Genomic DNA, 25934 nt, shown 5'->3' with positions numbered 1-25934 from the left:
TTGGTGCATTGATACAATATTTACTTAACTGTTCTAATTTAGATAAAAAAATAATGACAAATACAATTTTTCAAATATCCATCATTAGGTTTTTATTATAGCACTATGACAAAACAGTTTTAGTCCAAAATAATTCGATTCAATTCTGAAATCAATATATAAGTATATCACATGTATTAGTTAATTATTCGTATTTAGTAAAAAAAAAACATTTTTATTTATTTATAGTAACATATATTTTATATAAATTTACATTTAATTATACATGCGATAGGTTTAATGACTAATGAGTAGTAAAAGTATAGATATATATATTGAGTTTTTTCTGGTAAGTTATCTAAATTGCCTCACTAGGGAAAGCTTCCTTGTTTTAAGACAGTAAATATATTTTTGTAGAATCTGTTTTTTTTATCGTGAATATTATAAACTTTTTATTTTTTATTATCAATATTCAAAAGGAGAATGAATCAATATGTAATGTAAAATAACAAATATTTTTTTTTTGCATAAACCGTTATAGATTTGCATACAATGAAGAACTTCAGCCCTATGTGAAATTGAATACGATAAATGTTTTCTTGCGCGCGCAGAAATTGGAGCATTAAATTGTACCTCAAAGTTTCTTGAAAATGTACGAAAAAAATAATAAAAAATATTTTAATAAAAACTAACTACTTTGAACGACGTCACTAGTTCATATGAATCAACAAATGACATTGTATAGTAATAAATCACGCAAAGGTTCATTCGTATTATATCAAAATTCAGACTTAAAGTTTTGACACGCATGTTAAACTATTATTTACTGATGAGATTTATGTTCATACAATATTATTATTATTAGATTATTTTTATTCTAAAGTTTTTCAAAGCGTGGAATAAACTATGTCGTTATTATAGGCATAAAAATAGATGCCGAAGATAAGATGCGTTTTTATAAATATAAAAAAAAAACGTAATTTCATAAATAGCCTACAAACAAGAATCGAGTTGTGGTAGAGCGGGGTTCATATCTTGGATTTCTTATTATTGATAATTGAGTCATCGACACTACCTCTGAACCACATATTGGTGTACATAAATATCTTACTTGCCAAATCGATCAACTCCCGTTTTATACAGATTGAGAGATGATGAGAAAATACACATTTAAATTGTCACATAAAATATGCATTGTTGTTTATTTGTGCTCGAATTTTATAAGTTTTACTACCATTTAATTACCGACCAAATTTTCCGTTTCGGCCAGTAAAACTATTTACGACCGCGGTTTCAGTTACGGCCAAAATCGGTACTTCGGCTTAGCCGAAACCTGTGGTCAGGATGTGCTGTACATTCGGCTGTACTCAGGTGTATCTTATGACTCGTGACTCAGCCGCATGACTTGTTTTGGCTTTCGGCCGGTGAGTGTTGTAAGTTGTCGCATTAAACTTATGCCTTTTATTTAATAGTGAATTTTATTTAACAATTATTTCAATAAACTTGTAAGGTTTAACAATGAAAACGCATAATTTTGGGCGATTTGAAGTGACTTTTTAGATTTTAAAATACGTTTCGGTTTCAGCATATATTAGAACAGAAGCTAAAATTCAGTTTCGGATTCGTCTGAAAATCTTGTTTTGGTCTGTCACTAAAAATTTGACACCTTTTTTATAAAATATCCACTTAGTTAGGTACGAGTATGTTTTGAAAATGGCTTGAGCTATATCCCTTTTGTATTTTTTTCAGGTTATTCTGATTTTCGTAACAAATTTATTTATTATGGTAATCATACAATCTTTTTTATAAATACGAGCTACAAGAAAATAATTAAAAAAGTAAGACTAATTACTGATTTCACGTTAATTTATTATGAATACAGAAAAAAGTACATAAAATGGAGAAGACATTGTATAGTTCCAACTCTAATTTTCTTCCCTCTCTCTCTCTGCTTCCATAAACATTTATATTTTTAAGTAAAAATTCACAGCCAACAATAATAAATTATATGCTGGTAGATGTATATATGTATGTTTAAGTAAAAATTAAAAGTTAAACAGGAGATAAATGTAAAATGTCTGTAACAGATCTGAGGAAATTAAAGTATTTGCGGTGCAATATGTCAATGTCACTAAAACTGCCTTTATAGGTAGTCTGTATTCTTCGAAGAGTGCTATTTTTCATATTGTTTTTCATATAATTAGTCTGTGAGCTCGCAATGTCGCAGAGTACAGAATGACGAGTTCTACGGACAGGGACTTGATATGAAATGCTTCTAACAATTTCTTGGCTATCGATTATGTTATTAACAATTTTATAGAGAAAGTTCATATCCAACATGATACGCCGAGTTTCGAAATTTTGAACTTTATGAAAATTAGCTGACTCAGTCCTACTTGAAAACGAAACATTATTTTTGAAATCTAATTGTTTAAGAAAACAGTTTTGAATATGTTCAATACAGTTTTTGTAATTATTATATTGAGGATTCCAAATCGGAGAACCAAAACCTAGGACACTACGTACATACGAAAAAAAAGGTTTTCTTAGTGCATCAGTTCTTTACACAATAACATGAGCTAGGAATTAAATTAGAATAGTTAAACAAAAACTTGTAACGCATTTGTTTTGTTCGCTCATAGTAATTTGATGTTTTTTTTGCTTTTCCAGCTACAGTTTGTTCATCACGGCAGTTTCAGTGTGCGAATGGGAAGTGTATACCCCTGTCATGGGTATGCGAGGGAGAGGACGACTGTGGTGATAACTCCGACGAGAATCCTGAAGAATGTAAAGGTAAGTAACGATGCTTTTTCAAAGCAAAAAAAATACCGATCATTTGTCATACCTTAAAAAACTAATTATGTAACATATCTTGATAAGTAAATACGTATAAAGTCTGTTCATTATCATAAGAATTTCCAAATAAACAAACCAACCGTGAAAAGTGACCACTTAAACCAGGCAATGACGTCATAAGCCCTGTAAATGCCTAGACTTCCATAATCCCTTTTTAAGGTATTCTCCATACCTGTTGTAATTTGTTAAGTGATGAATTGTTTCCACTAGAGAAATAAGTATATGCGAACCGAAAGTAAGGTTTACCCACAGATATATTAAATACACAATATCTATTCAGTGGGTTTACCAATAATTTTGATTTGATTTCATTCTCTGATATGGAAACTATTAGCGAAGAAGATTTTCTAAAAGCAAAAGCCGAACAAATTCGTGAATATACGAGTATTTTTTGAAACCCATCATGACGTACGCCGTGGAAGCGCGGGCAGACACTTTTCGTACCAAAGGGCTACTTAGATCTGCTGAAATGAAGATTTTAAGGACCAATACTGGAAAACCGCTTTGAGACCGAATCCGTAATACTATAATATGAGATACTTGTAAAATAGATGGAGCAGATCCAGACGAAGTACTGGAAGGATGACGCTGCTCAGTTTGTACTATGTGGACAAAATGAGCAGCGACAGACTTGTGTACACTGTGATGTAATCCCACCTGGACAACGTCCGCCTGGAAGACCACCCCGGAGATGAAAAAACAGTTAGATCTCATTATCTCAGGAGAGCTTCTAGTTTTCTGTGACACAGATCTTAGGATCTCTCAAAATATAAGGAAGAGGAAGAATTTATTGTATTAATCTGACGATGCGGTGTCCAGCATATTGAGATGTATTCTAAATAATACTTTTAACTTTAAATAGGTACGTAAATATATAATAGTGTTGTAAAAATGCTTTTAACTTGGAATGCTTTCATAACTAACTACCTATTTCCAAGTGTCGGTTTTAACCTTATCGAGACAGGTGTAATGCATGAAGCCTTAATGGGGGCGGAACACTTAAGAAAGCCACCCTCGTACTTATTCCTGTACAACCCTGCACAGGGTAGGTACACTGTCAGGAATAGATAAGGCTCTTAGTCTTTAGGGCTGTTTACGGAGAGGAGGTAGTCTTATATATTGCAAGAAGCAAGATTGCATCTGACAGATTTTTCCAGAAGGTTCCTGAGCGTAAATGGGGTGAAAACTATTTATTTTTATCACCACTTAACAATGAAAATATGCTTTAGTTTGGCTGCTTCTTTTTCTAGAATGAATTGCGCAAGCAAGCGAGTTAGAATTAAAATTCTAATACCCATATTTATTGATGTCACTGTTTATGTAAATATTTTCAGTATCATTATTTAAATCTTAATTTGTCATGTTTTTTTTTAAAAAAAACCTCTCAAACCCAAAACAAATTATTATGTATTTAAACAAAAAGCTTATTAAATTGTATTAATAATCATCATCATTAATCCCCTAATTTTACTCGATTGTGCACAGGACACTGCATTGTTAAACAAAATGCATTGTATCTTGATATGGATTTATCTTGGCAGCCTCCGTGGTGTAGTGGTCAAGACGCTTGACTCAAATACGGAAGGTTCCGGGTTCGATTCCCGGTGAGAACACAAAAATTAAATATGATTTTTCTCAAGCCTAGGTGTTCTGTGGTATAATTCACCACTGTAATTGGGCCTCCTGGCCTGTTTTGGTGCAAAAAAAACCTTCCACTTTTTTTCAAATAAAATAATCTGTAAAATATATGTACGTTTTTAAAATTTTTATTATTTTACTTTGTAGTTTATTCAGAAAACATACGATCATACATCATAATACGTAATAAAATAAGTAATAAAATGAAATATTTTTTTAATATAAAAGACCAATTAAGTTTTTATAAATTATGTAAAAGATGTAAACATTGAACGCGACAAAAATAAATAATCCTTGACATTTGCGTTTTCTATGGAGATTATTTTTGGTAATAAATAAAAAATATCAAATGCACACTCTAAGCCATCCATGCACACATATATGAACGCATAACAATAAAACATACACAACACATAAATTACATGCGGTACATATACATATTATAAACCACTCAAGATGTACATTCTGCAACTATTTCAAATAATCAACTCCATGAAGAAATTTTCTGTATAAGTGCAACGCTTCTGTGACCAGTTCAGGTACAGTGGAATATTGCAGCGTATATATTAAACTACCCTTAAAACTATTATTTCGTGTCGATTTGACAGGGATCGAACCCGATGCGACAACTTTAGGATATTTTAAAGGATTATTACAAAGTTGCCCACTATCAAGTCAAAATCACTCGTCCAGGATTCTGATTATATTTTATTACACATAGATTTATATTCTATCTTCGAAGACATGATATTTAAAAAAATAGATATTTGTGTTTTTGAGTGTGGTCAAGTGTATGACCAATGCTAAGTACAAAAGTAACTTATGTAAATATATTTCAGATGTATTTTTGTAGGACTTAATAAAAAATAATATGAAAAGCATAAGATTCTAGCATTTTGCAGACGAATAGAATTTTTTCAAATATTATTTGTCATTTTTTAAACACTTTCTGCTTTCTCTTTTACACTCTAAATTCATCAAGATCGTAAAACTAATACGCATGTGATTCCTTAAACTTTTCATGAGAGCGGTTTAGTATTTTTTTGGACATTTTATGTCTCAATTTGATTCGTACAAAAGTATATTGTTTGATGCTTATGTTAGTTACATATATTTTCCTTTTTTTAAACGTGGACTCTAAAGCGTTTATAAAACCTTTTCTACATCCAATAAAGAAAGTCAATGTCGCATTTTTCGCACATCCGTCGTTGTTCTGCGATTACGACAATATTATTGCTACTTTATTATTACTATATTACTACTTTTTAATAATTAAAAAAAGAATGGCCCACGCTCAGATGCTGTTGTTTTTGTGGGCATTTTTTAGAATTCATGTTGTAGCTTAATTTTAAGATGTATTTTTTTAAAGTGTATTTTTGTAATAATATTTTTTTGTAAATAGTATGTGTATGGAAAAATTAAACAAAATAAAAAAATGTGAAGTATTTAAATCATATCTGGTATTTGAATCGGGAATAAATTTAAGTACCAATTTTACATAATACTAGTGGAGTTCATAGTCCTTGATCGATGACACATACGTGCTAAGTAATTTCAGCTGAAATATAGAATCATGACTCTAAGAAGAAACTCAGCGTTTTCTATTGAATTCAATTCATTACATTCTGCTAAACACGAGATCGACGTTCTGCAATACATTATATCGTTCCTACCATGGAGACATGAAGAACAAAGGAACGTGGCATATAAAAAGACCACAGGGCGCAGTCAACGCCCAGTTCAGTCAGTCATTCAGTCAGTATAAGTCGCTCAGTTCCAGCATGTGGTTCAAGTGCAGTTACTTCAACTCCTCTTCCCCGAAACACACACATGTCATAATGAATTATTTATTCGCCATGTAATAAATACGAATTAAACATAAACTTAGTGTCTTCTGTTAATCTTTAACCGGGGTAGGAGCTCCAACCCTCAACAACCTAATCCTACATACATATTTAGGTACGTGAATGTACCTATGTTGGCATACTATTTGACTCAAATTTTGTTCGAATACGAGTATATTTGCAGGTGTCTTACGGCACTTTATATCAGTACACCTAGGTTTTAATTGACACGGAGTGAACTTTATTGCTCCCCGAGGACCACTTAAAGAATGAACTCATGCACTACTTTATGTTCGACTTTAGATTCTCCACTTCAAGCGATCTTACACCTTATAACTAGTTTTACCAAAGCTGCCTCTGCCAAATCAGATAAGAACGCTTGGGCTCTTTTGAGATTAATGAAAGAGTCGAGATTTTACTGGAAAACCTTTAAGAATTCCTGTAGGAGGTTATGTAATTTATAGCTACAACGTCATGTGTTTTTGTAAAAGAAAATTATTTGTAGCAATATTGCCGTTAAATTAATCCCGCAAAATTATTTAGAAAATTTACGTAAATATTTGTTAGTACAATGTTTTGCATTAAAATTTCGAGATCGAGTTATAATAAGTCAAAAGCTGGTTTCACTCGAGGACAAAACAATAGACAGGACAATATTGTTCTCTTTTAGCCCCGTGAACCACCGCGACCACGCAGGATGAGACAATTGGACAATACAACAATTCGACCGTAGTTTACAAGCGGAACGTTGCGATAATGAAAACACGACTAAGTGCGTTACGAGCGAGATCGCGAAAAATGTTATTTCTTTTATTTTAAGATGCAAGATGATTTGAAATTATGTTCCGAAAAATGAGCGTTGTCGCGTCATCATTACCGTGCGAAACGCGTAGTAGACAAAAAAGATTAACTCTATGCCAGTTTACTGTAAAATGAAAACTGTGTATCGCGTCTTTTTACGCTGCTCTACAGTTATTGACTTCAAGTTAAGTTTCGGAACCTAAGTTAAATGGAACACAAGACGGGTGTTTAGTGCTGCATCAAGTGTATACATATATATATCAATCATAAAAAGGCATTTTCCACTGACGTTTTAAGAAGAAAAAATGTGCGGGCGCGAAACCAGCACTTGAGGCAAGTGGCTATTGTTCAATATATACTGTCCTAGGTTGATATTGTTCGCAAGGACAATGCGGCCGCGCGCGGCGGTGGAGGTAATGCATTGTCCTGCAGAGATATCCTGCACGTCTATCTCTAGGACATGTCATAGTCCATTGTCTTGTCCCCCAAATTTCTGTTTACACACGGACAATAGGTTCGATGCTGGTTCAAAACAATATTGTCTTGTCCTCGCGTGAACGCTACTCTAGATTAATCATTGATTTATTATTGAGTAGATAGTATATTGCCGTTTTTCGTCATAAAATTATTTTTTCATAACGTTGTAGATTGATACAAATGTATTTATAACTGACCTTAAGTAAAAGGTTTACATAATCGTGTTTCGGCACGCGTAAACATAATTTTTGGAGCTTAGTGATATCGAACATGAGCTTTGTTGAGTTAATTAGAGTAGATACTCTCGGCGGTGACGTTTATTGATAAAATGGCGTGTGGATTTCGGCGGGTAAACAAGGAGATAAGCAAATTTCCCCTTTGGAATGCGAACACGACCCGCTTATTATTCCAGGGATGTATCTAATTTTGAAAGTTGCGCCATGTGCCGCGTTCAGCACTCGCTGCTCGACGTTCAGTATTACCGCGATGATCCGATGAAGGGAGAATAGAGATTTGTTTAAACTTTTCCTAGACATTTATATAAGCGGATTTTGTCGAGTATTGTCGTCGCTGGGTAGTCCGCAGTCCGTGAGAAAGCGTTTACGTGGCCATGTCGCTTTTTTCTCTTACTCTGATTCGCCATAAGGCGATTCTGTCCGTGACATTTTTTCAAGGTAGAGTTGCCAGAAAAGGTCCCCCTTTTATCTACGACTTAACGCGCGCCTCGAACTTTTCCCTGAATAACTTTGAACAACTCGATTTCGATAGAGGATTACCTCAGGACTTTTACATGACATTTGCATAATTATTATATTACTTCTTTACCTTAAAAAAAACCGATTCTTATGTATGTACGTTTACGAAATTATGTAATTTACCTTTTTGGAAACAAGATTTATTGTAGTCCATTTCCATAATCTCCAGCATTTAAATGTTTTTTTTGCTCACAATACTGAAATTTTAAGTAAAATATCTAAGCATTTATACTCAATGTATAATTTTTTTTTAATATTCTATTTTTTTAAAGCAAATATGAGTAGCAAAAGTCACGTTAAATCCACGATGGTAACTTTGATATTTAATGATTTATTGTACTCTAGGGACTCCGTTATTATACAAAATTAAACAAATCTCTAACTTTTTGTAGCACTGCCACCACTAAACGATCGTAAGATGAGAAAAACAGCGTACATTTTTTTTTCTCTCCCCGAAGGATAAGGAAAATCAGCCCAACAAAGGTATCACAAATAGAAACAGTGAAATAGTTTGTCATATCTCTAGACGACACAATGTGTCATTACTGATTCGTGTCACGTGGTACTCGGTGACTGTTGACGTCTAGAGGGAATTTCTAGAAAAATATCAACAAAATTACTTCCGTAACACGTGGTTATGTTAGTCAAAATATTCACCGCGTAATGTGATTAGGAAAATATTCGATTAAATTTAACAGCTTCAACAATATTACTTTTCTCCAAATACACAAATATCTTTCGTAAATACAGAAATATGACGAACATTTTTCTTCCTCGCGTTTATGTTTATTTACGCGACTCATTCACTCTCGCTTCGCAAATTGCGTGCATTTGTAAATCTGTTGGCAAATGTTATCATTTCACTGCATAAAATATTCATCAGGATGTGCGCATTTATTTCCGAAACGAGTTTTCCAAGGGGACTACTGTCGCATCCACCTTTCCATTATCTGCCGGAGAAACTTTTCTGATATTTCTTCTTCAACGCAAGCATCTGGCGCCGAGTGTGTCGTGTGCTTCTGGGTAAAAAGTAAGATAGTGTTCCCTCGCTAGTTGACACTGAAAATAGCTTTGTTCTACTTCGTGCCTGGTTACTGCGAGCGTTGGACAGCGGATGCTACAGCAAATCGGTCCTGACAGATTTGGAAAGTGGCAAATAACGGTTGATTTCGTTATGACACTGAGTGGATCAGGAAGAAGGTGGAGTGAGGGAGATGTTCCTAGAAACATAAAGGGAACTTTTTGCCGTACAGACCTCGAAAACTTTAGTCATAAAGTTTTTACAGGGTTTTTCTTGACTGAGTATAAGACAGGGGTTTTAAAATCTGAAACACTTCCTGTTCGTTGCATGTTATTAATAGGATATAAATAATTTTCTTCAAAAAATACTACTCATGATGACAACGTTTTATTCAATCATTATATTTCGGAATCGGGTTGTGATCCCGTGGCTAGTGTCTCTGACTCACGATTCATAGGTTCGTGGCTCGAATCCCACTCTACCTTAACTTAATTCCCGTTTTTTAAAAGTAAATTATTTACAACTCGTTGAAAACGGCCATAAAAATGAAATGTTTGGGTAAATTATAAGAATGCAAGTATTGATTTTTTTTTTAAAAGAAAAAAATATTTCACAGTACGCAATCAATAAGCATTTTTAGAATCATGTTTTATTTATTGACATTCAAATGAACAGGAAAATATTGTATAACAACTGATTTTTGTTGAAACATATAGCAATATTTAAAATAGTCAACTTTTCTGTTAACATTTTAAGAAATATAGGCAAAAAATCTCTAACATGCGACTTGAATACATTTATATGACATAAAATAATTGTCAAGTTTTCGGACTTCGTACAAACCGGGTCTTAATGCGAACTGTGGTCAGGTGCTCTGTTTAGTTAAGATTAAATTTTAAAACTTACCTTTTTATTGAAATAAATGACTTTTTAACAACTTCTTTTAAAAAAAACATGTATTTTTTTATAAAATGACTATTAATCATGATGCATAATCGTAACATTTAGCCATTTCAATCAGAAAACAAATTTATAAAAGATAATTATAAAATCAGATTATCTGAATGTTTTTTTTCTTAAGTATTTTGAATAAACATTATTTACGTAGAAAGAGATTTTAAAAAAGAAAGAAAGAGTCAAAGTAAATTATTTGTGAACTTATTTTTTTTTATTTACTACTAAAGTATTATTTCATAAATTTTTATGTTTAGTGTTTTTTGTACCAAAACAAAAATGAACACACTTGTTTTATATTATAACATTTACATTAATATGATAAAATAGTTGAAAATGTATGACGTACCCTAAATATACGCTTACATGCGGAAATCCATCAGAATATTGCTGTTTCCTTCCCAAGAATCTGGGAAGGCGAGGAAGAATGTCAAAAATAAAAATATGATAAGTCTTCAGTGTCGTATCTCACTAGATGCGTTTACTACATAGATAAGTGCTCTACTGAAACTTTATATTATATCAGAAGATTTCGCGATACGAGAGGAATTCTCAAAGGGGCGATAGACAGACCGTTAAACATGTCGATTCGAGGGTCGATTTACAACAATGTACTCAAAACCCTCTTTACGTTGCGGATGCGTATTATTATTACAATGGATAACTTATAAAGCGCCATTTTCGTAATTAAATACCTCAAGGGCGCTTAACATAGTGATTCTATGGATAAATAAATTTGATGAAAGCTTTTAAATTTGTAATTTAATTACAACAATTTATTTTGTTATCACATGCTACGGATTTATTCAAATGATTTAGAGAACAAGTGGGTTTTAAGCTTTTTTCAAGACATCACTTCACTCTCACAGCCTCGCACCTCTGCTGGGAGAGCATTCCATGCCATAGGGCCTGCGACCGCAAATGCGCGTTCACTGAATTAAGCGCGCTGTATGCGTAGAGGTAGAATAACCTTTTCTCTTGCCGTAGACGTAGTTGATCTAAGCGTAAGACGCTCGTCAGCTAGTTCATCTGGAATGCATAGTTCCCATAGATATTCCGGAGCAGTGTTGTGCAGTGATTTATATATAAGCCAACAGAGTTTATATTCCACCATTTGAAGAATACGTAGCCAGTGTAATTTCCGAAGTTATGGAGTGATATGACTGAACTTAGAGATCCCGAAAATAAATCTCGCTGCAGCATTCAAAACAGATTGTAGGCGAGTTATTGTGTTCATTGGTAGACTTGCAAAGGTACCATTACAATAATCGACTCTAGACACTACAAACGCATTTATTACTTGACGGGCGGCATCAACCGGCAAATTTTTGCGTAGGCATTTATTTCATTTGTCTCTGCTGGTAAGAGCATAAATTTATCGTTCTACTAATTTGAGCGTATCTCATTACGAAAGTATGTAGCACGATAAAACCTGACAATAACGACAATTATTCGTTTTACATTTTTACCGAGTAATTTGACGGCACGATTCTCGATAACAAGAATGGAATGCGTTGACTTTGTTACAAATTTGATTGAACAAAAATGTACTGCTCTAGGTTTTTGATAATGGCATAATAACTGTGGTAAGGTAATGCTTTGGAACTTAAAATTGAATGCTAAATACTCAAGATAGTCGGGACAAAGAACCTCTACGAATCGTAAAATTAGTGAAATAAATCAATTAAATGATTTGCAAAATCAAAATATTAGAATACGAGAAGTCTATAAAATAAAAAATAAAAAATTGCGCCCAAGAACGGGTGCCCGTTTTACCCTTTCAGGCTCGAATTAATTCCCGTGGAGATAATAAAAAATACTGCTAAGTACTAAAATAAATATTTTGTCATTTTTGTAATTTATCTTCTTTTATACTTTAGAGATAATTTAACGTACATTTTTGATAAACACTGACTCTCAAGCCGATTATAAATTGACAATGTTTATGAAAAAACAAATATTGTCGTACAAAATATATTTTTATAACTATCATCAATCAAGACATATACATCAATATTATTAAATCCCATATTTATTTTCACTTAAAATACGATACATTATCATGGAGAACCACAAAAGTATTATTTTATTTTACTTATGCTTTATTAAATTAGTTCATACATTTTTAATGTTAACTTTTATTAACATTACTATTTTTTTTCAAAATGTCTCAAGAACATATTTTTTAAAATAAATTTTAAGTAATTCAATTCCTTCTATTTCTTTTATCTCTTGAGGTAACTTATTATACAGCTTCAATTCCTTGTACAATAAGTTTTGTGATTCTGTTTTTCTCTTTATTAGTAATCTTACCTTTTTTTCTCCCTTGTTTAATATGTATGACATTGTTGGTTAAATTGTATTATTTTTAAAATTTTGTTTATCCCCTTAATTATTTTATGTATAAAAAATGCTACATTATATTTTATTTGCTGCTTTACTGTGAGCAAGCTAATTTCTTTGTGCATTCTTTCTACATCCAGGGTGCTATTCTGAATCACTCGTGGCACGAGAAAACAATTTTTCTCGTGTATTTTGTATGTAAATACACAAGATAATACGGCCGCGAGAGCGTTTGGAATACCAGCCCAGAATACATATTTCTTTTAAGTGTAATCCTCATCACCCTTCTATTAAGAATTTGTGTATTTTTGATTTCCCCTTTATTATATAACTACATTTCGTAATCTTCCCTTAAACGAATTTTTTATTGTTTTTTTTTGTTACATATTGAGAATGTGCTTTGAAACTCAAATATCTATCTAAGTAAACTCCGAGATACTTTATTTTATGCACAGAATTTACATTTGAATTATCAATATTTATATTGTATCCCTGGGGTATACTTTTTCTCCCAATATTTTGTTTTTGTGATATTTTATTTTAATTTATTCACTTTTATCCGTTTTGATATATTTCCTAAATTGTTTTCAATCTTTTTTATCACTATATCATATATATCTCCTGATATGTTTACTAGTGCATCATCTGTAAAAGGTTGGATTTCACAATATTTTAGAGATTATAAGACATTATACACCGACATTATAGAGACAAATAAGTACTTCAAAATCGAAAGGTACCCGACCACCATTTTAAACACTACAAAAAATGTGTTTTTTGAAATCATTTTAATGGTAGAAAACATTTGTAGTTGTTAATTGTAACAACTTTCATTTGCTTTTTATTTCCTACATCCATCAGTACTAATGACTATTGCTTATTTGTAGTTATACGAGCATAAGTATTTCAAACAATGCAACGTGCGTTGATTTACCTACCCTGTATGTTTACTGAACTTTAAAATTAGAATAAAATTCCTACTCTTGTTAAATCAAAGAAGTTGCCTTACCGAATCTCAAATTGCATATTAAATAGTCAACAACAAAATAATAAGGTTTTCCTCTCATATTGACGGAGAAATGATTATTAATTCAATCATAAAATAAAGTGAATTCCTTAATTACTTCCTGTCTGCTTAGTAATATAATTTACTTTGCTCAGTTATGTAAATTCAAGCAACTGTTATAGCCAAATTATTTTGTATTTTATTTCTTCTGTCAGTACAAAATATTAATTTTATCCCCTTTCTTTGGAACCAGATATTAATAATATAAATTATTAAAAGTAAATTGAATGTCAACCTATAATGTTTTTGTGTAGAATTATTGGTAATTCGAAAATGATATCTCTTAAGGTGCTAAAAGAAATATCAGAAAAATAACTGTTTTGAGGCTCATAAAACTTAGATTATGTTTAAGGGTGTGAAAGTGTGAAGGTGCCTCAATCTCCTCGCCCCCTATTATGAATACTTTTACATTATTATAAGGGTGTACACACATTGGCGGTAAGAAGGGTGATACGCTACTACAGGCGAGTTTTAGTAATATTATTACCATTTTTTTTAAATTTTATACTGTGTTGTTTAAATTCTTATGCAAATTCGAAATTTTGGCGTTTCCGTAAAAAAATCAGCTTGTACGAAGTTCATAAATATCAGGGGATATACATTATATCACACAGCATTGGACTTTTTTTCCAAATTGTAGTTTGAGTTTACAGTAAAATCTATTTTTGGTATTTTTCTTACACATAGCTTTATGGATTAACGTAACACTTGCCTGACCCACATTGCTTTGATATTCATAATAAAAAAGGCATGTTCGTCATTCATTTTTAACAGTCTACAATTGACTCTCTTGCAAAATTTCCTTAATAGCGTATTACTCATTTAGCTCTTTTACAGTTGATTTAATATTACATTTGTAAAAATGTACACATTCAAATAAGGTCTACCATATTTTGCCGACGTTAACGCATTGGATCATATGACACACCCCAAAATTTCGCAGGTTTTTCAAAAAATTGACGGTATAAATATTTTATCCATATGTCTAACTGCATAAGAGTTTTCTTCAGTCTCCTGACACGGAGTAGTAGCTCTCTGAGCGTCAAGATGTGGTTGGGTAGAGTTAGTGGGTCAGGACGTGACTTGTACTGCCACCATATCGGCCCTGTTTTTACTCCACCCACCTGTACTCCACTCCCTGGGCACTATACTCCTACTTGGCTGTTTTATGAGAGGAATAATATGACTTGAAGGTGGCAGACCAGATCAAAGCTTACGTTATACAAACTGCATATTTATAATAATGTATCTGTGTTATGTAGATGTTTCTGTGTTTTACTGAATTTAAATGAATAATAATAACAACCCCCGTGATGGAACTAGTAGATGTTACAAATATTCTGAATGCAAGGTGCTCTGGGATGTAATTCACTATTTCTCTCTCCTACTAACCAGCGCCTCATGTCTGAAGATGATGATAACACCCGGCTCTAGGCTTGGATCGTCTGTGGCCAGTCTCCTTCCATCTGGAACGGTCTTGTGCTGATAGTTCATATATTTCAGTGATTTAGTCACCGCATCTTGCGCGATCTTGTCCCTTCGATACTTCCCAGGAGGATAGTTTTTTTCTAATCTATCAGATTGCTCTCTGAAAATGTGTCTAAAGAACAGGATTCTTTTCTTTTATACCTATTTCTCGGAGTAAACATATATTTGTACTACTGACTGTCCACGAAATCCGCACCATTTGCCGCCAACACCACATTTCGAAAGCTTCGATTTATTAATTTTCAGATTATCTCAGCGTCCAATTCTCCACACCGTACATGAACACTGAAAAGACCGAGGTCTTCATCAGTCTCTTTTTAGTGTTAATGGTTATATTGTGATTCTTCCAAATCTTTACTAGCCGACTCATAGAACTTTTGGCAATACCAAATAATTTACTACTTTAATTGGGGCTTTTGACCTCAAGTATTTTCTTAAATGCTATTTTAATTATTGTATATATTTGTTTTAGTTAAATAAGTAATAACCCAATAATGTATTTAATTTTTCATTTTATATTTGTTTATTCACTATTTCATGATATTGCCTATGTTTTAGGTAGATGTATTTTTTATCATTGGAGTACCTATATTATTTTATCCCCATTAATATTTTTTATGTACCAAGTTTAATTTTCCATATTTAAGAAAGTGTTTCGGCATGCATAATTAGATAGTTAATAATAATGGATAAATATTTCAATGTTGACAAACCCATCTCTCGAACAAATAATTGTTTTATTTTGAGAAATTGATTCTTTTTAAAGCCAAAACTGGAGTTACAAGTCACAAGTCACGAGAACGTTTATAATTTATGAAACTTTTTTGATGAAATGGTCGTAATATTTAAAATATAGCATTTATATGTAAATGATTATTCTTTTATACTTTTGATTAAATTCGTTATAATGCTTAATCGTTTCTTTTAGCTGCATGTACATAAAAAAAATATAAATGTGATCGAACTATAAAAATTCACGAAAAAAATCAATGCCAAATTGGTAAATAAAACGTATTCGGTTGTTGAATTGTTTGATGAAAATAATATTACCAGTGAGCTATGTTTTTCCAATCGTGAAAATTTGAACCGAACAATTTCCAGTGACAATCTATCTATGAATAATATATATCGAATCCGGTAAAAGCCTCCTACTCGAAGTTAATGAGCCATGTGTTTTAATGGAGGTTAAATCTAAAATTATGATTCTCCACCGGAAAAGTCACAGTTCAGCCATGATTAAATTAAATATTTAACGCGTTTCTGTCGAAGATGAATTTTGCTTTCAATTCAATTAATTATTTGTGTTCGATATTTGGATACTATTTTTATTTAATTTATCTTTTATACTATGAAAAACCGATCGTTTTAGATGGACCAGTCACTAAAATAATTCTACAAAAGGCGAAATAAACACATATTTTTCTATGCCTTAAAAAAAAAGACAATTACACCATGTATCCAAAGGACGTAAAACTATGTGGCAAAGACAAAAAATGGCAATAAAATAATGATATACTATATATTCAAGAACACGATCAACATATAGACACTTCGAGCTAACCGATGCCAATTCATCTTCATCCTACACTGCGTTAACACTTTGTATCCCGGAGCCGTGTAAACAAGTGATTATATAACCACACGTTGTGTCCCGGTCCCGTGTTTTCACGTGATTTCCGAGCTGTTCAAAAAAATGCATTTCATTGACATCTCGTGACTTTTATGAGTACTTTTTCGCTGTAGGTAAACTACGTGAAAACACGGGATCGGGACACAACGATTGGTTATTATAATCACGCGTTTACACGGCTTCGGGATACAAAGCTCAAAAAAAGGAGTGAGACGTTGGAGGTATATGTGCGAACATTGCAATGTGGCTCTCCGTAAAGGCTAATATTGGCAAAACCATCATACAAAAATGATTCATTAAATTATTTTAAATAAATATGAGAAGAAAAATTTGATTTAATCTAGCATTTTCATAATTATGACACGTTTAAGAAACCCTTCACAAAGCATGAAATTTCACAAAATAATTTCGGCCGGTGCTCAAAATGTTAATGGCAAAAATATCTACGAAAAGGCGGAATATCTATCATGGAGAATTCCAAGTTTTATTACAAATTGACTAATCTATAACTTCTAGGCATTGGGGCATAAAAACAATAGTTGTCTTTATCCTGTATAAGTAATTAAATCAAACCAAAAGGTCCAAGTTCAAGGTTTAAATCCCACTCTACCACAACTCGATTTCCATTTCCATTTTTCCAGCACAAGTTATTTACGATATTTAGGAAATGTTAAGAAAATTTCAATATTTGAGTTAACAACAATTCAAGTATTTAAGCTACAAAAAGTGGCTTGGTGGGATTTTAGTTTTAGTATAAATATAACAAGTGAAATTTTTTCAAATTGTAAAAATGTATAATTATGCTATTAAATCAAATAAAAAAAAATTTAAAAAAACGAGTTTTTTGTTATTAACAATGAAATATTGCTTTTAAATGTTTTGAAAACTGCAATATTTCATTGTTCGTGGATTAGCACCTGAAGCGTAATACTGATCACCTTATTTTCATGTAACAGCTGATTGATACGCTGCATTTGGTTTTCCAGAGCTGTATCCTGTGACCACTTGGTGCGAAAAGGGGAAGATAAACCATAGAACTAACTATGGTTTTTATTCCCTATACCCAGAATTTTTAGGTCTGCCAACAAACATACCAGCCTTGATTTCTTTGATAGCAAGTTGTCTTCTTTCAAACGATCACTGAATTAAATTCAATTATAAACACCCCTCTCCCGCTTCCACTCCCACAAAGTCTATACCATTGTGTCTTTCTACTTTTTTTTATAATACTTTTCTATGCATAAATATGTCCTTAAAATGCCCATTGGGCGTATATATAAATAAATAAATAAATTTAATTTTACATATTTCACGTATTTCGCTCGTCTGTCTCACAATACTATTGCTTTTTATTTTATCAATAAAGTAGAAATCAATAAATATAAACCTGCTTACACTCGTTCAGTTTAAACATCTATCCCTACTGTACATATACGATGAGCTCAGAATTGTAGGGCTTTTTTTAAAGTATTTTTAGAGAACTTTATCTTTTTTTGACAGTCTTTATTCTTTGTTGATCAAAATTTTTAACGATCCCAAAAACGTCACTCTGGTTAAACTCATACATGTACAAACATAAACATATACTTGAGGAGTACATGGTTGGTTGATGACAATACGTCGTACAAACCCTATTGTAATAATAATATTTAAAGCAATAACTTTGTGGTCGAAAAACTCACGCCCCTTCTTTCATCCCCTGCATTATTTTCAACTAGGTCTCCCAAAACATCAAATATTTTCATAAACTATAATCAGTGCATGTGAAGGGTGCCTACTAAAAGCTTGTAGTTTCAAATCGGTATGGTGGGTTTTTATTTTGTGCAACTATGCTGAAGGTGTATAGTGGGTTTGGCTTGTTAGTTTAATAGGTGTCCCGACAAAGAGACGGGCACGTCTCGAAACTGGAGGACGTAAAAAAGTCACTAAGTGCTTATATACAAACATTTAGTAAATATTGTACTAATTGGAAAGTGTGCCTTCGTCCATCTTTCCATCACGTGACTAGGCGCTTGTTTTGTTTGCTGAGAAAATTAATTGTAACAAACAATACTAACAGGAGAAAATGAAACATGAAAAAATTTCGTGAGCTTTATTTACAGTTATCGTACACTTAATTTTTCCAAAATGAAACTGATACCGCAACAGAAACGCAGTTTTTTTAAAATTTTTATTTTTATTTTTTTATTTTCTTTTATTCAGGAAACATACAGTACAGTTACAAAGTTTAATATTTCACACAATTGGACTTAATTCTAATGGACCAGTGAAGTTTCCATATTAAAAAGCAATCAAATCTAATGTTAATTATGAAAGTATAAAAAAGAGAAGGAAAAAGAAAACATAAATGAAAGTTGTTTAAAAATTTAAATTTAAGTGAAAAAAATATATTTTAAGGCTTGTAGTTTGTAGTGAGTATTTACAAATGGAAATAATATTAAAAATGAAGAAAATTTGTAAGAGTAATTAAGAATTAAGAATGGAAATAAAGAATGAAAAACATGCTCAGATGTAAAAATAAAATAAAATAGTAATAACATTTTTTTTAAAAAAGGAAAAACATAAACACATATTTATTTTAAGGGATTCAAAAATTCAGTTTATTAAAACAACGTCAAAAAATAAGGATTATATATTTTTTTCCTTCTTTCGATCTTACGAATAATTTAACTGTGCATAATTGAAATAGGTAGACAAAATTTGAACATGAGTATCGACTGAAATTCACCATCATGAATATAAAAAAGTAAAGGTGTGTTAATATAATTATTAAATAATAAGTCTTGGTAAAGTTAATCTTCCTTCTGTGCCTGTGCGGATGAAAAATTCATGACTTGATGTATGTGAACCTGGATGACTTCTCAAGGAAAAATCCTGAGTTATTAAAAATCCTCCATTTATAAAATTATAATAAAGCAAAACAAAATTTATATTTATTTTAATACATCTACTCTGTCATTTGTAAAGTAAGTATTGAAGTTTAACTACACACTTCAAAATGATTTTTTGTTAGTTACACGCTTTTGATATATTTTATTGCACTGTCGAAAAAATATCAAGAATATTAGAAAACGCCGTTATTCATATTTATAAATACAAGTACAAATATCTCTCAATGGTAATTTCAAAATTTACTTTAAAGTAATGAAGCTTCTACGAGACTTGCTTTCGCTCTTTAATCCAAATTACATCTATTTTCATTCAAAATGGCAGCGATTCGTCGTCTGCTGTTTTCTTAGCAATATAATTATTTCCCCCCGTCCTTTAAACCAATTACTACTTCAAAGTAGGAGCCTCTTATATTTACTCGGAGTTCTCTGTCTTCTGTATCAGGGTCTAGACGCTATTATTAAATTTACCACAATTTACGAATGTGTTATAAGAGTAATAAATATTCTTTAATATACGTTTTCCTTTGCATAAATACTTTGAAAGTATACATTGGCGTTGTACAGTAATTATGCACTTTAAAATGAAATTAAAAAGAACATCTCATTTTTAACGTACCACTATTCTATAACTCACACTAATTTAAAAAAAATCCTATCTAACAACAGAGATGGAGAATATTTTTGAGAAGATAATAATATGTAAGTCCATTTATATGGCTTATCTTCTGTCATTGGCTGGTTTTAGTGGCTGCTTTACATATTGCGTTACATTTACCTAAGTAAAGATCCATATTTCTCCGATTCTTTTATTTGTTGACTTTTGTGAAGTCAAAAAGGTGAAATATTTATTGATTTGTAGATTTATTCGACCTACTAGGCAACATCTGAAAACATTATTGAATTTTGATACCAAATCATTTATCAACAGTGTGTCCTTAGGTTTGAGTCAAGGGCCGGATTTCACCCCCTAGGTAGTTAGTTATCGAGATATGTAGCATATAAAAAAAAACAAAATAAGATATTCTCACTTAAATATTGAACACAAACTAATTTATAGACATTGTTTTGATCAACTCTTGAGTTATGGTTTTCTAAGAGAGCGGTGCTGTCATCTAGCACGCCATGAAAACGTTGTCTGTACAAACCAATGACGCTAGTTTCCTAGAGAGCGTTGATTTTGAGGAGAACGTCAAACATCGGTGCCGCCATTTGCTAGACGGCCGTATACCGGTGCAAAAAGTCTTTAAACGTTTTTTTTCCTGTAGCGGTGAACATTGTGGACTGTCAAAGCTGTCAAAATGAGAGCAAACGTGATATCGACTAGCGAAATCGTTGAAAAGTAGATTGCTTTTGTAAAAAATCATGAAGCCTTATATAATATGAAGAGCAAAGCCTATAAAAAATCTCAGTTAAAAAAAATGTGGAGGAATATCGGGACCACACCAAACTTTACCCCAGTGGACGATGTCTTGATGATTAATGATTATTTGATACAAGAAAAAAGGTTATCATCTATTATAATATCATTTTTTGTTTCCAAAAATTTATTATAACGATATTATTTCTACTTAATTGATTTCTACATTATGACTACTGAAAAATACAGATCGCGGGCGCTTATTTCGGCGCAATTTTTTACAGATAAGCTGCCAGATAATGACACCGCTTTCTCTGAGTTTACATCTCTCGACACCGATAAGATGGCCGTCTCACATCATAGTATATTACGACCACTAAATAATGGCACCGCTTTCTTGGAAACCATTGCTTTGAAATTATAATTTGTTGGTCTGAACGAATTATTATAAACTTTGAAAACGTATTCAATATAAATCACGGTGATAATTGTATTTAATTAAGAAAAATAGTATAACATTGATACTTTTATCATGTAAATTACTTTGGAGTTGATTAGGAAACCAATGAGTTTATGATTAGTATTTAAAATCTAAGAGCACGGCAGAATATTCCTAAGGTATTGAGATCGTCGAAACCCCGTCTAAGTTTTGTTTACGGGTAGTTGGTGGGCTGGTTATCTCTCCGTCCCCTGGATGTCGAGAAGTTTCACTATTATATCTCCACGTCGATCTCCCAGCTAAAGTCGTTAAGTAATCTCAGGGTCTTAAGTCGAGTTCCCTCAGATCCGAGCGTATCCTGCGAAACGGTCAATGGAATATCGCCGCTTCGGGCTAACAAAGGCGAACACTGATCACGGTTCAACCTACTCCGTGTTTACACTAATACACTGGGAATTTATTTAACCCCTAACATCTCATACAGGTCTTAATGGCTCCCCCTCCAGGGACAGAACTGCGCTTAATACTAGCGAGCGCGAGTTTCCACCAGGTAAAACTTTCCCTCTTCTCTTGATTGCTCCGGTATACGGAGATCAGCCACCTTTTGCCTAAGTCCTTTATATATAGTCGCAAAGCTCCAAATATACATACTACACATATTAATGGATCTCACCTATGAAAATCCTTGAAAGCGTCTAAAATGTTTGCTGAAACTTTGAAATGAAGTTGAAGTTAGTGTACCATACCTAGACCAAACGTACCTACATAGATTAAATTAATCGAATTACGTAGCGTACCTTTGAGGATTTCGAAGCGCCAAGCATTACTGACGATAATTCATTATTGTTGTATTAACCACTAGACACTTCCAGTTTTGACTTGCTTCCGAAATTTTCAATAACCTAATCGTTTGTCAGTGCTATGCAAGCTCCTGACGTCACTGCGACCTGTGAAGATCTACTGTGATTTGGTATTGTTTCCGCTTAGTATTTTTTGTGTTACGAAATAAACGTAACAGATGTATTCAAATGAAAACTAAGATATAAATAATAATGAGTGAACGAAGCCAAATAATCGGATTGTAAAGTTTCCATTAAAGATTATCTGTTAAATAATAAATAATGAGATAAAAGTTTAAGGGATAATAATTTCTAATTCTACCAGGACAGTGACAATGGAGCGTTAATCGGAAATTATTGTTGTAAGCCTTCAGCAAAACGTGCTAAGTTTACAAAGAAAGGATGTTTATTCTTCCAAAATATTCATTGAAAATCGATATCTTATTTCCGCTTGATTCCGTTTCATTGTGATGATAACATTGCGTGAAAAGATTGTAAGTAAAGACGCCGTAAAAGCAAAAATAAACAAGATTTTTTCGTGCTTTCAGGTACTTCGAGGTATTTAAAATACCACGCTTTAATAAAAATATACGGAAAAAACTGCTGTAAAATTATTATAATATTCTGGAAAACGTTTTTGTTTATTTTTTTTTGTTATTACCATACATAATTTATTATTATTGATTTACTTTGACAAATATTTAATTATAAATTTTATTTTAGACTTTTTTTACAAACCACTAATTGCCGAAAAATGTATTCTAAGTCATTATCATATTAACAACGAATTAAAATAAAACAATACTTTTTTTAATTTTGTTGAAATCTTGAAGCATGCACCGGATTTGAATTGAATAGAATTTACAAGTAAGTAGAGAGATAATCCCTATTTGTATTGTTCCGGAAGAAACAAACGAATTTAATAATGTACGAGTATATTTTTCTCTACTGTCTTAAAAAATATTTACAATTAAATGTAAAGGAATATTATTTGTTTGAGCGTTGAGATCTTCTTAATCTAGAAGACACTCATACACAGAAGATCAAGTTCGTTTAAAACCATACCGGGCCTATTCATTGTAACACAATTACCAATTCGCATAGGAAAAAATAAAGATAGAAGTTTTTGAAAGTTGTGGTTCTTTAATTTAAAATCGCAATCGCGAAGGGGTAGCCGCGATATGTACTGAGGAGAGAAGGGGTCCAAACGTCAACCTTCGTCAAAATTATCCACAAGGGCAGAGCGTGTGAGTTGAGGGTGTGATGCTGTAATCTCCAACCACTTTACTAGGCACCCCTTGTCGTAATCCGGACACTATGCCTGCCACCACTAAAACAATGCCTGGTGACCCCACGGAGTACCTGAATACTCACCCTCGTCATTTAACAACGTAAATCAGGGGTAGATCGAATACAAAAACAATCACTTTTGGTATAATTATTATTAGGTAATTAAATGACGCGATGACACTTTTATGCTTCGCTTTAGACCAGTTCGTTCGTATTTATCAACAATATTTTATTGTACTTATCCTTGAAAAAAAGCTTTAAATGTAACCTCCAAAGAAAATATAAAATGGAAACGGAATATGAATGTCTAGTTATGAGTTGTTTAATTAAAGTTATTTATTTTTCTCTACTGAAGTTTGTTTTTTGCCTTGCTTATTATGTACAAGGCTTATATTTTCTGCAAAAGGTATTTTCCTTTTAACTGCTTTAGCTTATTGTGTGAGGATTTGACGGGATAGTCGGTTTGGCCTTATTAGGGATCTCACTCCACATTTCCTTAATGAAGAGTAAACCACAGAAAGCTCATTCAGAAGAAGCTATACAATTCAGGCATCAACAGACCTTCCGTTCCTAGGCAGTGTTTGGCAGTGTCCTTAAAAAAATATATTTTAACAATTGCCTTTACCAAATATTTATGATATAACATGTGATAAGTCCACATGACTTATTACGGTTATGATATTTTCTTAGTCGTCATTCAGACTTTTGCGTTGTGCCTCTAGTTCTATTTGTTTCAAGCTAACATTGGCATAAGCATCAAATAATAAGTAACATCTTAGGGTGCTCCATCGTCACACGGAGAGCTTTTGACTTCTGAGAATTTAAAGTCCTTTATTCACGTTAACTATATTTCGTTACAATGAAGTTAATATGAAACGTTAATATTTAAAGTTAAAATAAAGGGGAAATATTACTCTAACCGTTAAAAGAGAGTATGAGCGAGGCAAGTGTAATATAAAATTTCATGTATGTTGGTCTTCTTACTGAATGAAAAAATAAAAGTCAATGAGAAATTAACATTTTTTTGCACCACAACAAGCCAGGAGGCCTAATTACAGTGGTAAATTACATCACAGAGCAACCAGGCTTGAGAAAAATCACATTATAATTTTTGTGTTCTCACCGGGAATCGAGCCCGGAACCTTCCGTGCGTGAGTCAAGCGTCTTGACCACTACACCACGGAGGCCGCCTACACCGTTATATTTTTGTACACCGATTAATATTACTTAAAGTTAATAAGGATGCTATTCTTGAAAGTTATGTGTTATCAGCTTGCCCACCACATACCGCACACCGCATCTGAGGACATAAGTCTCCTTGGCGCAGCCCACATACACGGAAAATTTGCTCATCAAACGAGAAAAGCTGCCCGAAGGAGCTCCTTGTAATTTAGTAGCCATAGTATCTTTGTGCTGAAAGAAAGTAATCCAGAAGTACATAATATCTTCATTGGATTGAGAAAAGAGGGAAGTCAATTCTTCACTGACTGGGATTAAATTGATTGGACATGATCAATTCGCCAAAATGATTACAACACTTTTTAAAAGCCTTGAACTTCTTTTTGGAAGCCACCAGATCTGTATATCCGACAAGACCTATAACAGGGCTACGGATAGTAGCGAGAATCTCCATTCGGTAATCATAGAGAAGGGGAAAGGGACAAGACCACAGGATGTGTTAAGAATATTAGTTAGGATATCCGCAGCAGCACGAAGGGGAGTCAACAATATTAAAAACAAATAATTTTTGATTCAATTTACCATGACCTGATAAAAACCAGTGATCGCGGATAACCCAAGAAAATTTTAAGCGCTGGCGGATTGAAGGTAAAAAAAGAAAGGTAACCCGCCCTGAAGGGGAACATTCCCATCGCGATTGCCAAGCATCAAGAAGAGCATTTAAAGACATTTTTTTTATATTCAATTGAGACATTCCTTCAGTTGGGAGTAGACGGACGCCACCAATAACAAAGGAACGCCTTCTTTTTAATGTATTGCCATTATGTGTTATCAGTTAAATGTAGTTTTTTTAAACAAGATTAGGTGGGGTAAGAGTGTCATAACTTTTTGGAAATTCAGATGAAACGCCCTATGTTTCCAGAATATTGATATTTTTTTAAATTCACTATAGAATGAAAATATATTTATTATTATTTTTTTACTAAGTTACTTTCGCACAAAAGACATACAAAAACATAGTGATATTAATAATAATCAATGAATGTGCACGATTGTTCCTCTTTTCACATTACCCGGGGTCAGAGTA

At 32.5% G+C, this 25934-nt stretch overlaps 1 long non-coding RNA gene across 2 annotated transcripts in view; it reads left to right on the top strand.

Moving 5' to 3' along the window:
- Positions 1-2649: 2649 nt before the first annotated feature.
- LOC148273774 (uncharacterized) overlaps positions 2650-25934 on the top strand; it is a 181793-nt gene continuing 158508 nt past the window's right edge. Inside the window, exon 1 of one of the 2 annotated variants that reach the window (XR_015824476.1) lies at positions 2650-2772. This is a non-coding gene — a long non-coding RNA (uncharacterized LOC148273774). The remainder of the gene's footprint in view (positions 2773-25934) is intronic. The other variant, XR_015824475.1, reaches the window with a different exon arrangement.

This window comes from Micrasema longulum, unplaced genomic scaffold (genome assembly GCF_059751315.1).
Source record: "Micrasema longulum isolate JH-2025_06_02 unplaced genomic scaffold, ASM5975131v1 h1tg001840l, whole genome shotgun sequence".
Classification (NCBI taxonomy): domain Eukaryota; kingdom Metazoa; phylum Arthropoda; class Insecta; order Trichoptera; family Brachycentridae; genus Micrasema; species Micrasema longulum.
Note: the sequence above shows the minus strand (reverse complement) of the source record. Positions and strands in the feature narration are given on the sequence as shown.